The sequence below is a fragment of the Panthera tigris genome, chromosome C1 (genome assembly GCF_018350195.1).
Source record: "Panthera tigris isolate Pti1 chromosome C1, P.tigris_Pti1_mat1.1, whole genome shotgun sequence".
NCBI classification, from domain to species: Eukaryota; Metazoa; Chordata; class Mammalia; order Carnivora; family Felidae; genus Panthera; species Panthera tigris.
In genome coordinates, this window is record NC_056667.1 from 53,595,567 (window position 1) to 53,610,300 (window position 14,734).

A 14,734-nucleotide genomic window follows, 5' to 3' on the forward strand; every position below is an offset into this window, starting at 1 on the left:
GTACTTCCTAAAATGGCTCTTAAAAATTTCCGCTGAAGTTATCAGTTTTTGCAAAAAGAAGTAGAAAACAAATGTCTGTTTAAAAAAAAAGAACTAAAGTTGGTGAAGAATTTAAATTTCAAGACTTACCCCACATTTTTTAAAACGTGTAACTTTGTAGAGAATGAATTCCAATTCCTTTTCTCTGTAGTCATCAGGCATAGTGCAAAATTAATAGATGATCATTTTGAAATAATTATCCCTGTTCAATATTGTCCATGTAGCCAAAGTGGTCCTAATCTTGAGGCTGCACAGTATCTTAATTGTTGCTGATCTCTTTATCAAAATTTGGGTAATTATAGATGTGTCACACACTCAAATTAATTATTAGATATTATTATATCAAAAGTTGTGCCTTCATTTTTTTTTTTTTCAATCCTCGGAATAGCTTTAAACCATCAACTCAACCTGAGCTGGATAACTATTTTACTTAATAATTTAAAGCATAAATGCATCTATGTTTCTGCTTCAGTAGTATGTCCTCGCAGTTAAGAAACACATTTTATCACCATATTCTCTATCAACATTTATCTCCTATTTTTTCTATAGCTTAACAGTAAGGGGACATTGAAGGTTCTGGGGCAAATACACAGGCTCTTTGAAGGTGGGGCCCTAAGACACATCAGAGATATATGCAGGATGTCACATAAAACATATTTTTGAGGGCTAATTAGTGGCATGGGAAGCAACAGGATTAACACACTTCCCACAAATTTAATTTGGAAGTTTAATTTATCTATGTATAAAATACATTAATCATTTATGCAACAAAAACCCATCCTCTGTATCTGTACTCACTGACTTGGTGAGCTCATGCTGTCTCGTGGTTTTAAATACCTTTTGTAGGCAACTGGCACACATTTTAATCTCCAGCCCAGACTTCTCTAAACCCCAGAGTTGTATAACCAACTGCCAACACAATCTCTCCACTCGGATGCCTAGCAGGCATCTCAAACCCAGCATGTCCAAAATCAAACTATAGACACCCTGGTTCAGTGTCTCAGAACAAAAGGCTTGGAAGCGTTTCAGAACATATTGCACATCCCACATGCAGTCCATCAGGAAATCTTGTCACTTCTAGCTTCAGAATGTGTTCACAATCAAAGCATTTCTTACACCATCACTGCTAGTACTGTGGTTCAAGGACACTATCATATCTTGCCTGGCTTATTGCACTAGTCTCCCGACTGCCGGGTCCCCTGCTTTTTGCCTGATTTCTCCTTCAGACTAGTCTCAACACCGCAGTCAGAGTGAGCCTGTAAAATGTAAAGCAGATGTCACTCTTCTGCCCCAGTGTCCTCCCATCTCACTTTAATAATAAAAAGACACATAATCCAGTTAAAAAAAAATGAACAAAGGATCTGAATAGGCATTTCTCCAAAGATAGGCAAGTGACGAATAGATACATGAAAAAAAATGCTCAACATCGTGAGTCATCAGGGAGATGCAAATCAAAACCACTGTGTGATATCACTTCACACTTCCCTAGGATGGCTAAAATAAAAAAGACAGACAATAACAAGCATTGGTGAAGATACAGAAAAATTGGAGCCCTCATAAATTGCTGGTGAGAATGCAAAATTGTGTAACTACTGTAGAAGATTTTGGCAGTTCTTTAAAATGTTAAATATTGAGTTACAATAGGACCCAGAAATTCCATTTTCCTGGGTATATTGCCAAGAGAGATGAAAACATACATCATACAAAAGACTGTACACAAATGTTCATAGCAGCATTATTGGTAAGAGTCAAAAAGTGGAAACAATCCAGATGTTCCTCAACTGATGAGTGGATAAAGTGGTATATCCATACAGTGGAATATTTTCAGCCATAAAAAGAGATGAAATACCAATACATCCTACAACATGGATGAGCCTTGAAAACATTATGTTAAGTGGAAAAAGGCAGTTACAAAAGCCCGCATATTGTATAATTCCATTTACCTGACATGTCCAGAATAAACAAATACATAGAAATAAATTATAGGCATGTCGTTGCCAGCGACTGAGGGAAGGGAAAATGAGGAATGACTCTAATGGTCACAGAGTTTTCTGGAGGTGATGAAAATCATCTGGAATTAGTGGTGATGGATGCACAGCTCTTTGAATATACTAAAAGTCATTAGAATGTATATATTTTTTAGTTTTTTAAATTTTATTTTAAAATTAACATAAGCAGAGGAGAGGGGTAGAGGGAGGGAGAGAGAGAGAGAGAAAGAGAGGGAGGGAGAGAGAGAATCTTAAGCAGGCTTCCCGCTCAGCATGGAGCTTGATGTGGGGACTCAATCCCAGACCCTAGGATCATGACCTGAGCCGAAATCAAGAGTTGAAGACTCAACTGACTGAGCCACCCAGGCGGCCCTGGACTGTGTACTTTGAAATGGTGAATTGCATGGTACTTGAATTTCATCTCAATTTACAAAAATCATAAAAAACAGTCAAACAAAGAATAAAAGGTAGGAACAACCTAAATGTCTCATCAACTGTTAGGTGTGGTACAAACTTTTCATGGGTGATGAAGTGGTTCTAAATGGATTGTGGTGATATTTGCACAACTCTATTAAAAACTGTTGAATTGGTGAGACGGGAAACCATCAAAACTCTAGAGGAGAAAGCGGGCAGCAACCTCTTTGACCTCAGCCGCAGCAATTTCTTGCTTGACACATCTACAAAGGCAAGGAAACTAAAAGCAAAAATGAACTATTGGGACCTCACCAAGATTAAAAGCTTCTGCACTGCAAATGAAACAATCAATAAAACTAAAAGGCAACTGACGGAATGGGAAAAGATATTTGCAAATGACATATTGGATGAAGGGTTAGTATCCAAAATCTATAAAGAACTTACCAAAGTCAACACCTGAAAACCAAATAATCCAGTGAAGAAATGGGCAGAAGACATGAATAGACACTTTTCCAAAGAATACATCCAGATGGCCAACTGACACATGAAAAGATGCTCATCACTTGTCATCAGGGAAATACAAATCAAAACCACAATGAGATACCACCTCACACTGGTCAGAGTGGCTAAAATGAACAAATCAGGAAACTACAGATGCTGGCGAGGATGTGAAGAAAGGGAAACCCTCTTGCACTGCTGGTGGGAAAGCAAACTGGTGCAGCCGCTCTGGAAAATAGTGTGGAGGTGTCTCAAAAAATTAAAAATAGAACTACCCTACAACCCAGCAATAGCACTACTAGGAATTTACCTAAGGATACAGGAGTGTTAATGCATAGGGGCACATGCACCCCAATGTTTATAGCAGTGCTTTCAACAATAGCCAAGTTATGGAAAGAGCCTAAATGTCCATCAACTGATGAATGGATAAAGAAGATGTTGTTTATACATACAATGGAATACTAGTTGGCAATGAAAAAGAATGAAATCATGCCATTTGCAGCAACATGGATGGAACTGGAAAGTATTATGCCAAGTGAAATAAGTCAGAGAACGACAGATATCAATGTTTTCATTCATATGTGGATCTTGAGAAACTTAACAGAAGACCATGGGGGAAGGGAAGGTGAAAAAATAGTTATAAACAGAGAGGGAGGGAGGCAAACCACAAGAGATTCTTAAATACAGAGAACTAACTAAGGATGGGTGGGGTGGGGGGGGGTAGGGGAAAATGGGTGATGGGCATTGAGGAGGGAAGTTGTTGGGATGAGCACGGGTGTTGTATGTAGGCCAATTTGACAATAAATTATATTAAATAAATAGAGGGAAAAAATAAAAATGAATTGTATACTTTAGGTGAATTTTGTGGTATGTGAAATATATCTCAATAAAGTTGCAAAATATAATGAATGAATGAACTCTCTGAAATACAAAAACAGTATTATTCTGTTATTCCCTGGCTTTGTGGGGAAAGATCTTCAGGAATCCAGCCAACACCAGAATAATTCAATTTATGAGGGGGTTTAATTTAAACCTGCGTTGTCACTTTTCTAGATTTTGTAGAATTTGTCTCGTTTCTCAGATTGTTTTAAATTTGAAATTTTAAAATGTATTTTTATTTTTAAAACACTTCTTTTTTTTTTTAAAGGAGGACCCAAAATTGTGTGTCAGACCCCACCAACCTTAGGACACTCCCTGATCATAATAGTGATCAAAACAGACAAAAATATTTCCCATATAGAACTTATATTTCAGGGGAAGAAGAATTAAAACTAGATAAATAAATGAAATATATGGTAGGTGCTGTTGGGGAACATGATCAAAAAAGACATGACCACAACTGACCCATAAGCTGGACCCGGATTCTTGGAGGCTCCTTACTCCCTCCCCTTCCCTTGGGATGTGGGTTCCACTTGCCTTCCTTGCTCCCAGTGGCTGCTCCAAGGACATAGCCTTGAGATGGTGATGTGATGTTGAAAACACCTACACAGTATACATGACCAAGCCCAGTTAGGGCCTCTTTATAAGCTTTTAAGATTTGAAGGTTGGGTACAGGGATCCATTTCTCTGGCTACTGCCCAAGACAACCCTTTATGGAAGTTCCCTTTGCTATTATTAAAATTGCCACCTACTGACCTGAAGTGGCTGCCTCTTTCTTTGGTCTCTCCCTGCCCTCTGCATTAGGGGGGCTGGTTTCAGATTACACCAGGAAAACTCCTGAGAGGGTCATGAATCTACAGGTGCTATGGTGGGGAAAATATAGTAGGAAGGGCAGATAAATAGTATGTGGGGCCTTGTGGCTTTAGATAGGGTGGTGTGAAGCCATTGTAGTTCAGACCCAAAAGAGATGAGAAAGAGAGCAATAAGGGTTCAGAGGGCAAGTCAATCTTTGTACACATCCTTAATTAGTTCTTTAAGATGCTTTTCCAGAAACCCTAAGGTGGGTTGAAGAGTATACGCATTTTTTGGTGGTACCAAATCATCTTCTTGTTCAGCAGTTCTTTTTTTTTTAAATCTTTTGTAATGTTTACTTATTTTTGAGAGGGAGAGAGAAAACAGCGCAAGCAGGGAAGGAGCAGAGAGAGAGGGAGACAGAATCTGAAGCAGGCTCCAGACTCTGAGCTGTCAGCACAGAGCCTGACGTGGGGCTCAAACTCATGAGCCGACCAGTGAGATCATGACCTGAGCTGAAGTCGGATGCTCAACCGACTGAGCCATCCAGGCATCCCTTTTGTTTAGCAGTTCTTGAGAATATTCTCCCCTGCCAAAATATGTGTTTTCATATTTTAAAAGAATTACTAATTTATTCAGAAAAAAGCCAACTTCAATGTTGGCTTTTAAATGGAACATACATTTAAAAACTGGTGATAGTGAATTGTTTTTCATACTTATTTTCCTCTTTCTTTTGTGAATCACTTACATGTGTTTTAGGGCGTTTATCTTTTTATGTTTTAATTTTTGTTTAGAGAGAGAGCGAGGGTGTGATTGGGAGAGAAGGGGAGAGGGGCCGAGGGAGAGGGAGAGAATCCCAAACAGGCTCCACGTTCAGTGCAGAGCCCAATCTGATCCCACACCCATGAGATCATGACCTGAGCTGAATGAAATCAAGAGTGGGATGCTCCACCGACTGAGTCACCCAGATGCCCCAGGGAATTTCTCTTTTTTATGGATTTGTAAGAATTCTACACATATTTAGAATCAAAGTATTGTTTTTCTTCTATTCTGCAAATGCATTTTTTAAATGACATAATCATCTAGCAAAATGTAGTCCTGGGGTGCCTGGGTGGCTCATTTGGCTGAGCAGCCCACTTTGGCTCAGGTCGTGATGTCACGGTTTGTGAGTTTGGTTCGTGAGTTCAAGCCCCACATTGGGCTCTGTGCTGTCCCACAGAACCCACTGGGGATCTTCTGTCTCCATCTCTCTCTGCCCCTTCCCTGCTCACTCTCTCTCTCTCTCTCTCTCTAAATAAGTAAGTAAATAAATAAACATTTTTTAAAAAGGTAGTTCTGTGACTTTAAACTTTATGTAATTTTTTTACCCACAGAACCTTTTGAGTTTTGTGTAGCCAAATACATTAATTTCTTTCCCTAAAGATCTGAATTTGTGTGTGTTCTAAGAAAGTTCTTGTCTATTTCAAGAGAAGAAAAATACATTCCCCTAAAGCATTTATGGGTTCATTAAAGAAGATACATTTATCTTTAACTCGCCTAGAATTTACTTTAGTAAATTATAGGATGCAAGACTGGTATCTCTTTACCAGGTATCTTAATTGGTTAACAAGTTGGCTAGGTAATGTGTTCAACTTCAAATACCACCTTTCACATAGAATAAAAATTTATTTCCACCTAGCTTATTTCTAGATTTTCTCTTCTGTTCTTCTTTGACTTCTATGTATTCCCGAGCTGAACCGGTACCACATTTGATAAAAATGTATAGCTTCATAATATGTTTTTAAATTTGGTAGAATAAGTCTGCAGTGATTTTTCTTTTCATTAAAACAAAATTCCAGCTACCTTTGGCATTTGTAGGTGGAGAACGAAGAAGTACCAATGAAATAGCTCTTGATCTATCTAGGAAGGGATGTGTTAGTTGGGATTCTGACCAGGTCACGGCCATTGCTAAGGAAGGGAGTAAGCGTCCCTCTTAGATGGTTGAGGCAGTAGCAGTTTGTACCTGAACTGTAGTGACTGAATTTTGAAGACTTAATGAAGGCAATGTCAGGAAGGCTTTTCTGTGTTCTCTCTTCTTTATTTTTCTACTCTTAATACATTTTTTTCTTTATGAGAAATTATCCTGATGCAAGTTGGAAACCGCTGAAAACAGTTAATTGTTAGGGGCTTTTTAATTCTACACCAGATCAATCCTATTACAACCCCCATTGTGTCTGACATAACCCAGGTGATTCTGTAGGTGCCGAATCTCTTGTATTTCTGGGCGGCATTAGCAATTAGAGGAACTTAAATGAACATGTTTTATCAGGTGACATTGATTTTGCTTTGGCTTTCTGTATTTGGACTGAGAAATATGTTAATCAGCACAAATACAGGTAGCACATAATAGGAACTCTGAACATGAAATAGCAATTTAATTGATAGGGAGTTTCTTAGAGAAGGAGTCATGTAGTAAGATTATTTTAGATAGCTTTAGCTAAACATAGGTTTAGGAGATTAGATTATGACCTATATGTTAGCCTCTGCTTTTCAGTCCTTGGTAATTTAGGACTATGTGGTGTCTTATTAAAGGTGTGTTTCACTGATTTTCAAGTTTGCCTCTCTCAACCCATTGGGAAATTCTCAAGTTCGTCCTTTTCAGTTTGTTTGGGTTTGACACGACTCTTAGCAACATGGGAATAGTGTCTGAACTGGTAATTAAATTAACTCACAGGTAGTCATAATACCACACAATTTATCCATTCAAAGTGCGTAGGGCAACAGTTTTTAGTATATACACAGAGTTGTGCAACCATCATCACCATCAATTTTAGAACATTTTCATCATTCCAGATGAAATCTGTACCCGAGAGCAGTCACCCATTCCCCAACTCCCTCATGTCTCAGCCCTAAAAAACCACTCACCTGCCACTTTCTGTCTCTATGGAGTCGTCTATTCTGGACATTTCACATAAATGGAATCATGTAATTTATGGTCTTTTGTGACTGGCTGCTGTCACTCAGCATGTTTTCCTTCTTTTTATTCTATGTTATTATTAAAATATAGTTGGCATTTTCTTTTTTTAAATATTTTTTATTCATTTATTTTTGACAAAAAATTGTCAAATTGACAAATAATTTATTGAAACCACTTATTTTTGACAAATAATTATCAGATAAGGCAAACAACACAATGTTTTGATAAACGTATGAATTGTGAACTGATGACCACAAACTAATGAACACATCCACCACCTCCTGTAGTTATAATTTTTGTGTGTGCATGTGGAGAGAACACTTGAGATTTATTCCATACCTGAATTTTAATATACAATGCATTATTGTTAACTATAGTCACCACACCGTACATTAGGTCTCCTGAACGTACTCATCTCGTAATAGAACATATATACACACACACACATATATATATATATATATATATACACACACACACACACACACACACACACACATACATACACACACATACACATTATATCTTCTTTATCTAGTCATCCATGGATGGACATTCAGATGGTTTTCATATCTTGGCAATTCTGAATAATACTGCAATAAACATGAGAGTGTATATTTCCTCTGGATATATACGATACAAAAGTATTATATATGTATAAAAGTGGGATCACTAGTTCATATGGTAATTCTATTTTTGATTTTCATTTTTTTTAGAGAGGGCTAAGGAGTGGGCAGAAGGATGGGGAGAGAGAAAACCTCAGGTGTGCCTATTTTTTATTTAAAAAAAAATTGAGATATAATTGGCTCAGTTGGCATCTGGCTCTTGATTTCAGCTCAGGTCATGATCTCACAGTTGATGGGATTAGGCCCCACATCGGGCTCTATGATGACAGTGTGGAGCCTGCTTGGAATTCTCTCTCTTCCTCTTAAAGCAAGGAGCAAGTTTTCTACCTCTCCAGTCATTGATCCTTATCCATCATGAGTCACTGCTGAGATACTCATTGCCTCCAGTTACATGATCTTTTTAGGATCAGTGGTTTCTGCATCTTTGGGGCCACCATTGGTGCAAGGGCATCTCTAATGAGGCTTTAAACCAGAAAGCTCCTTTCCCTTTCAGGTCTTTCCACCTTCACAGGGTACTTCCAGGGATTAGGGCATGAGTCCTTGTTGCTTAAGGGATTGACTTAAAGGGATTGAAATTAATATACATCCTGACTGCCAGGCCTGTAAAAGTTAGTTAAGACAGTGTGATATTGGAAAAGAGACGTTCATATAGATCAATGGGACAGCATCAAGGATTCAGAAATAGGTCCACACATATATGGTAAAATGATTTTTTATTAAAAAATTCTAGGCTGAGAAGACACAGCAGTGAACAGGACAAATTCTTCTTCCTCATGGAGCTTACCTTCCAATGGGCAAGACAAATAACTAAATTTTTAAAGCTACCAGATATTTGAGTAATAAACGGTGAATGCTATGAAGAAAAAAATCAGGATAAAGGCATAGAAAATGACTTGCAGGACGGGCTACTTAAATAGGGTGGACAGAGGACTGTTGAGCAGAGACAGGAATAATAAGGAACAAACATGATATGGCCTATCTTTAGGGCACAATTCTGTTGTTTTGTTGTTGACTCATTCTTTCAATACTTTTTTGCTGAGCATGTGCCAGATGTTATTCTAGGTGCTGGGGATATACTAGTGAATAAAATAGGCAAAACCTCCGCCTCCATGCAGTTTACTTTTTTGTAGGGGAAGCAAAGAATAAACTATACAAGCAAATCAAATATATGATATGTAGTGGAAATGCTAGAGCAAAAATATAAAGGAAGTATAAAGATGATGTGTGTGAGTATGCCTGTGGGTGTGCCCTGGTGGTGCTCATTTAAGACACAGTGCCCAGGGAAGGCTTACTTTGGACAAGACATTTGAAGGAAGTGGAGAAGACATATAGTTATGGGGTGGCAGTGGGGAAAGATGACCCAAGAAGAGGAACAAACAAAGTGCAAAGGTCCTAGGGTGGGGCTCTCATTGTTGGCTAGCAAGGAGCACTCAGGGGAGGAGTGAAGGGTGCATCGGGGTTAAGATAGAGCCTACAGATTATTGCAACTTTGACTTTTACCTAGAGATGACAAGCCAAGAGAAGGATTTGAGCAGGAGTAGCATGCTATGACTTAAGTCTCAATGGGATTCCTGTGTTTCAATTAGAACTATTTTATAAAGAAGGAGAGAGAGAAAACAAAACCCAATTTGCTTTTACAAATTAACTGTGTCTGTCTTTGAAAGAAGGAAAAAAGAGACCAACAAACCACAGAAAACATAAATAAATGCATTTTGTTCAGGGACAGAGGGCTAAAGCAATGACTGGTGAATCAGAGGCATAGAATCAGTTATGTCCAAAGTACTCAGGAAATGGCTTCCTCCCTAATTAGATCCACGTTGTTAACCTCTGTGGAGATAAATTTAGCAGGCAGTAGGTGGAATGAGATGAGTTCTCCTGAAAACATGTTTCCAATGAGGTTGGCAAAGAATGTTGTGTAAAACCAAAATAACCCAAACTGTAACCTAATAGTGTTGCCTTTGGTGAGCTACATCCCCAGCAGTGACCACTTGGCTTGTTGGTTCCTGAGGCGCTAAGACTGAAGATGTTAACATTTGATGTAGCCGAAGGGGCAGGGATACAGCGGTGGGAGAGGGTTGGAAAAACCCTGAGGCATACCGACGCTTCGGTGCTATCGCCCTCTCGTGGCGACTCCAGGAATTGACTTTGGTGTAATTTAGTCATTTGCCGCCAGGACTCCTATATTTGGTTAAGTTTAAACGGTCAAAAAAAGAAAAAGTGATTTCTCAGTATTACCCCTTGGATTGCATTCATTTAATTAATTAAATGAGCTGGGGGAAAGTTGCCATTTTGTAGGCCAGCAGCACAACGATTAGTTTTTGTTTACTTAAACTCAGAGGAGCCGTTTGAGTGTCAGGAGCCTTGGCCCACGGCTGCGGAGAGGGGTTGAAATGTTTTGCATAATAAAGCAGGAGGAATTTGGGCTTTGCCTCAGAATGTGGAAGGGCCTGTGGTTGTGGCGAGTAGGGAAATATGCGGAAGAAGTGCGGGGGGGGGGGGGTGCGGGGGACAGAAAAATCCAGCTAGAAGGGCTGGGACCTGAGGCTGAAACAGTGCCCAGGAGGCGTTTCTTTGAGGCTGACAGTCCAAAGGCTGCCTGCCTGATTTATTTAGTTAGTTAATTTTTATTTTATTTTTAAAAATCTTTAATGTTTATTTAGTTTTGAGAGAGTGAGAGAGAGAGACAGAGCTTGAGCGGGTGAGGGGCAGAGAGAGAGGGAGACACAGAATCACAAACACAGCAGGCTCCAGGCTCTGAGCCGTGAGCACAGAGCCCAATGTGGGGCTTGAACCCATGAACTGAGGGATCAGGAACTGAGGGATCACGACCTGAGCAAAGTCAGACGCTTAACCCACTGAGCCACCCACCTGCCCCAGCCCAAGGACTTTTGAGAACCAAGGCTCCATAATAACCTTTCAGTTTTTTTTGCCGGGCAGCGGTGAAGCCTTCCCTGCTTCACCACGACCCTCTCCCTTACCCAGACTCCCAAGCCTGGGATGCACACTGTTGTTGACACTGGTGTTTTGGGATATAGAGGAGAGGGGGTATTTAAGAAAAGGAGAATGAATGTTGTGGCCAATGTGAGCTAAGAGAGAGGACAGCCATCACTGTGTGAGTCACTGGGTAAGATAAAGAATTCAGAACAAAATGACCAAGAGGTGAGTGGGAGAAATGTAAGCCACCCCAAATGCTTCAGAAATGTTTGTTGGGGGAGGACCCTGCTATTTGTGGGCTGAGAATCAAGCCAATTTTGTCTCGTTTTCTTTTAAATTATGATTATAATGATAAATTTTAAAGTTATAACATGGAAAGATAATTCCCCAAATTTTATAGACTTTGGGACACTGAGGTGATGATCTTTTGGTTATATGGGTGTATTATTAGCTAGCGCTTTGCTACCTGCAAAGATTTGGGACTCTGCCTTGAAAATTGTTATATGAAACATATAGCTTAAAAATGTAGTGAAATTCTTAGCAGCCTTATTTATAAGAACTCAAACCTGGAAATAATCAAATACCCATCAGTGGTAGAATTGATATGTAAATTGTAGAATTCTCATGTGGTAGAATGCTGCACAGCAATAAGAATGAATGGTCTCTAGCCACATGTGAAGCTCTGAATGAATCTCACAAACATAACGTGGAGTGAAAGAAACCAGATCCAAATGGGTACATATTGAATGATTTCCTTTAGGGACAGCACAAAAACAGGCAAACTAACCCTTGCTGTTTACTCTGGGGGCTATGGGGCTATGGTAACAGCAGGAGACTGGGAAGGGGGCTCTGGGAATACTGAAATGTTCTGTTTCTTGATCTAGTGGTGGAGACAGAGCAGTTTTAAATTTGTGTAAGTTTATGAAGTTATACATTGACAATATGTACACTTTTCTGTGTGTATGTGTAAAGGCAATTTTGTTCCTCCTGTGCTCCTCCTCTACTCTCACGGGACACCACACTCTGAATACTTCCCACACCAACCACTTCTGCCAACACCAGCTGGGTGTCCTCCAGTTTAAGTCAATTCAGACACTGTCTACCCGAGATAACATCAGATCCCACAGGGTAAGGGCTCAGTCCCATAAGATTGTCCCACCCCCTTCAGATGTTAATCTCAGGTCCAGGTTATTACTTGAGCTTCTGGCAGATTGGCTAAAAATCAGAGGTTCCCTTGATCTCTTCTTTGGGTTCAGTTCATTTGCTAGAGGAGGTCACAGAACTCAGGAAAAGCATATATTATCAATTTATTCTAAAACGATTCAACAAAGGATAAGATGGAAGAGGTGTGTGGGGGCAGGGCGTGTGGGAAGGAACGTGGAGCTTCAGTGCCTTGTCTGAGTGCCACTCTCCACGCACCTCCATGTGTTCACCAACCTGGAAACTCTCCAAACCCCGTACTTCTGGAATTTTTATGGAAGCTTCATCACGTAGGCGTGATGGATCATTAACTCCACTTGCAGCCCCTTCCCTCTCTGGAGAATGAGGGTGGGGAGTGAGACTGAAAATGCCACGCTTCTTATCATGGCTTGATCTTTTTGGTGACCAGTGCCCACCTGGGAGCCCTCCTGGAACCCATCAAAAGTCACCTCATTAGAACAAAAGACACTTATCACCCTGGAAATTTCAAGGGATTTAGGAGCTCCATGTCAGGAACTGGGGTCAAAGGCCAAAGATTAGAATAAAAGATGCTGCTTGGAGCTCGTGGGTGGCTCAGTCGGTTAAGCGTCCAACTTCCACTCAGGTCATGATCGCACAGTTTGTGAGTTCGAGCCCCGCATCGGGCTCTGTGCTGACAGCTCAGAGCCTGGAGTCTGCTTCGGATTCTGTCTCCCTCTCTCTCTCTGCCCCTCCCCAACTCACGCTTGCTCTCTCTCTCTCTCTCTCTCTCTCTCTCTCAACAATAAATAAACATTAAAAAAAAAAAAAGATGCTGCTAGTGCTCTTACCACTTAGGACATTTCAAGGTGTTAGGAGCTCAGTGCCAGGAACCAGGGACAGAGACCAAGATACTATTTTTTCCTTTTATCTCACCAAATGATATACCTCAATAAAAAGCACAACAAATAACAAACAAACACCTTGGGAATGCAAAGATCAAGTAAGTGTGCCCAAGGAAGCTGAGAAAAATTTCATGGAAGGGACATTCTACTCAGTTCAACACACACTATTGAGGGATTATCGTGCACGGGAGACGATGTACTAGAGACTGTGATGTATGGATGTACAAGGACTCTCTGAATCACTGACTTACAGGGAGGAGGCATCAGCCATGATCCTGAGGCCCTCACACTATAAGACGGATAGACATGTAAACATTAATAGCAATAGTCCGATTCTGGCAGCATGGTTAATTATGCTAACTTCTATCACTTGTTCCATATTTTGCTAGACACAGAAGGGCTAGAGAGAGTGAAAAAGAATAAACAAGTCATTATTTGCAGGTTGTACTATTATTTACTTAGAAAATCCAAGAAAATCTATAGATTATTAGAAAAAATATTTATCAAGCTTATTTTATACAGATCAACATAAAAAGCAATTGCTGGGTGCCTGGGTGGCTCAGTCAGTTAAAAGTCTGACTCTTCATTTTCGCCCCGGTTGTGATCTCACAGTTCATGGGATTGAGCCCCATGTCAGCTCTGTGCTGATAGTGCGCAGTCTGTTTGGGATTCTCTGTCTCCCTTTCTTTCTCTAAATAAACAAACAGAGGAAAAAGCAATTTCTTTCCTATGTACCTAATTAGAATACAAGTTTCTAAAATTTTTTTTGTTAAAAAAATTTTTTTAATGTTTATTTTTGAGAGAGAGAGAGAGAGAGAGAGAGAGCATGAGCAGGGAAGGGACAGAGAGAGAGGGAGACACAGAATCCAAAGCTGACTCTTAGGCTCTGAGCTGTCAGCACAGAGCCCTGCGCGGGGCTCGAACTCACAAGCCCTGAGGTCATGACCTGAGCTGAAGTCAGGTGCTTACCTGACTGAGCCACCCAGGCATCCCCAGTTTTCTAATAGGAAAATAAATCTTTCCAAAAAATGTGCCATGCCTCCTTAGAGAAAAATGTGAAAAATTTTGGGCAGGACATATAAGCATGACATGAATAAAAAAATATACTATGTTTAAATATTAAGGGATTAAAGAGTAAGCGCTTAGTAAATATTGATATGTGGTTGAATGAGTTCATTAATGTTGGAAAGGACCATATCTTAGTCCTTTGTTTCGGTATCTTTTCTTCACATAGCACCGGAATAGTACCTGGCACACAGTAGGGACTCAAGATTATTGAAAGGAAGAAAACAAAGGAAAGAGAGGCAAGGAGGAAAGGATGAATAACTTAAAATTTTTTTTTTAATGTTTATTTATTTTTGAGACAATGCGAGAGACAGAGTGCAAGCAGCGGAGGGGCAGACAGAGGGAGACACTGAATCTGAAGCGGGTTCCAGGCTCTGAGCTGTCAGCCCAGAGCCTGATGCAGGGCTCGAACTCATGAACCGTTAGCTCATGACCTAAGCCGAAGTCGGACGCTTGACTGACTGAGCCACTCAGGTGCCC

The 14,734-nt window shown here is 40.1% G+C and overlaps 1 protein-coding gene across 1 annotated transcript in view; it reads left to right on the top strand.

Moving 5' to 3' along the window:
- LEPR (leptin receptor) overlaps positions 1-14,734 on the top strand; it is a 189,374-nt gene that overhangs the window by 12,201 nt on the left and 162,439 nt on the right. The window lies entirely within an intron of this gene.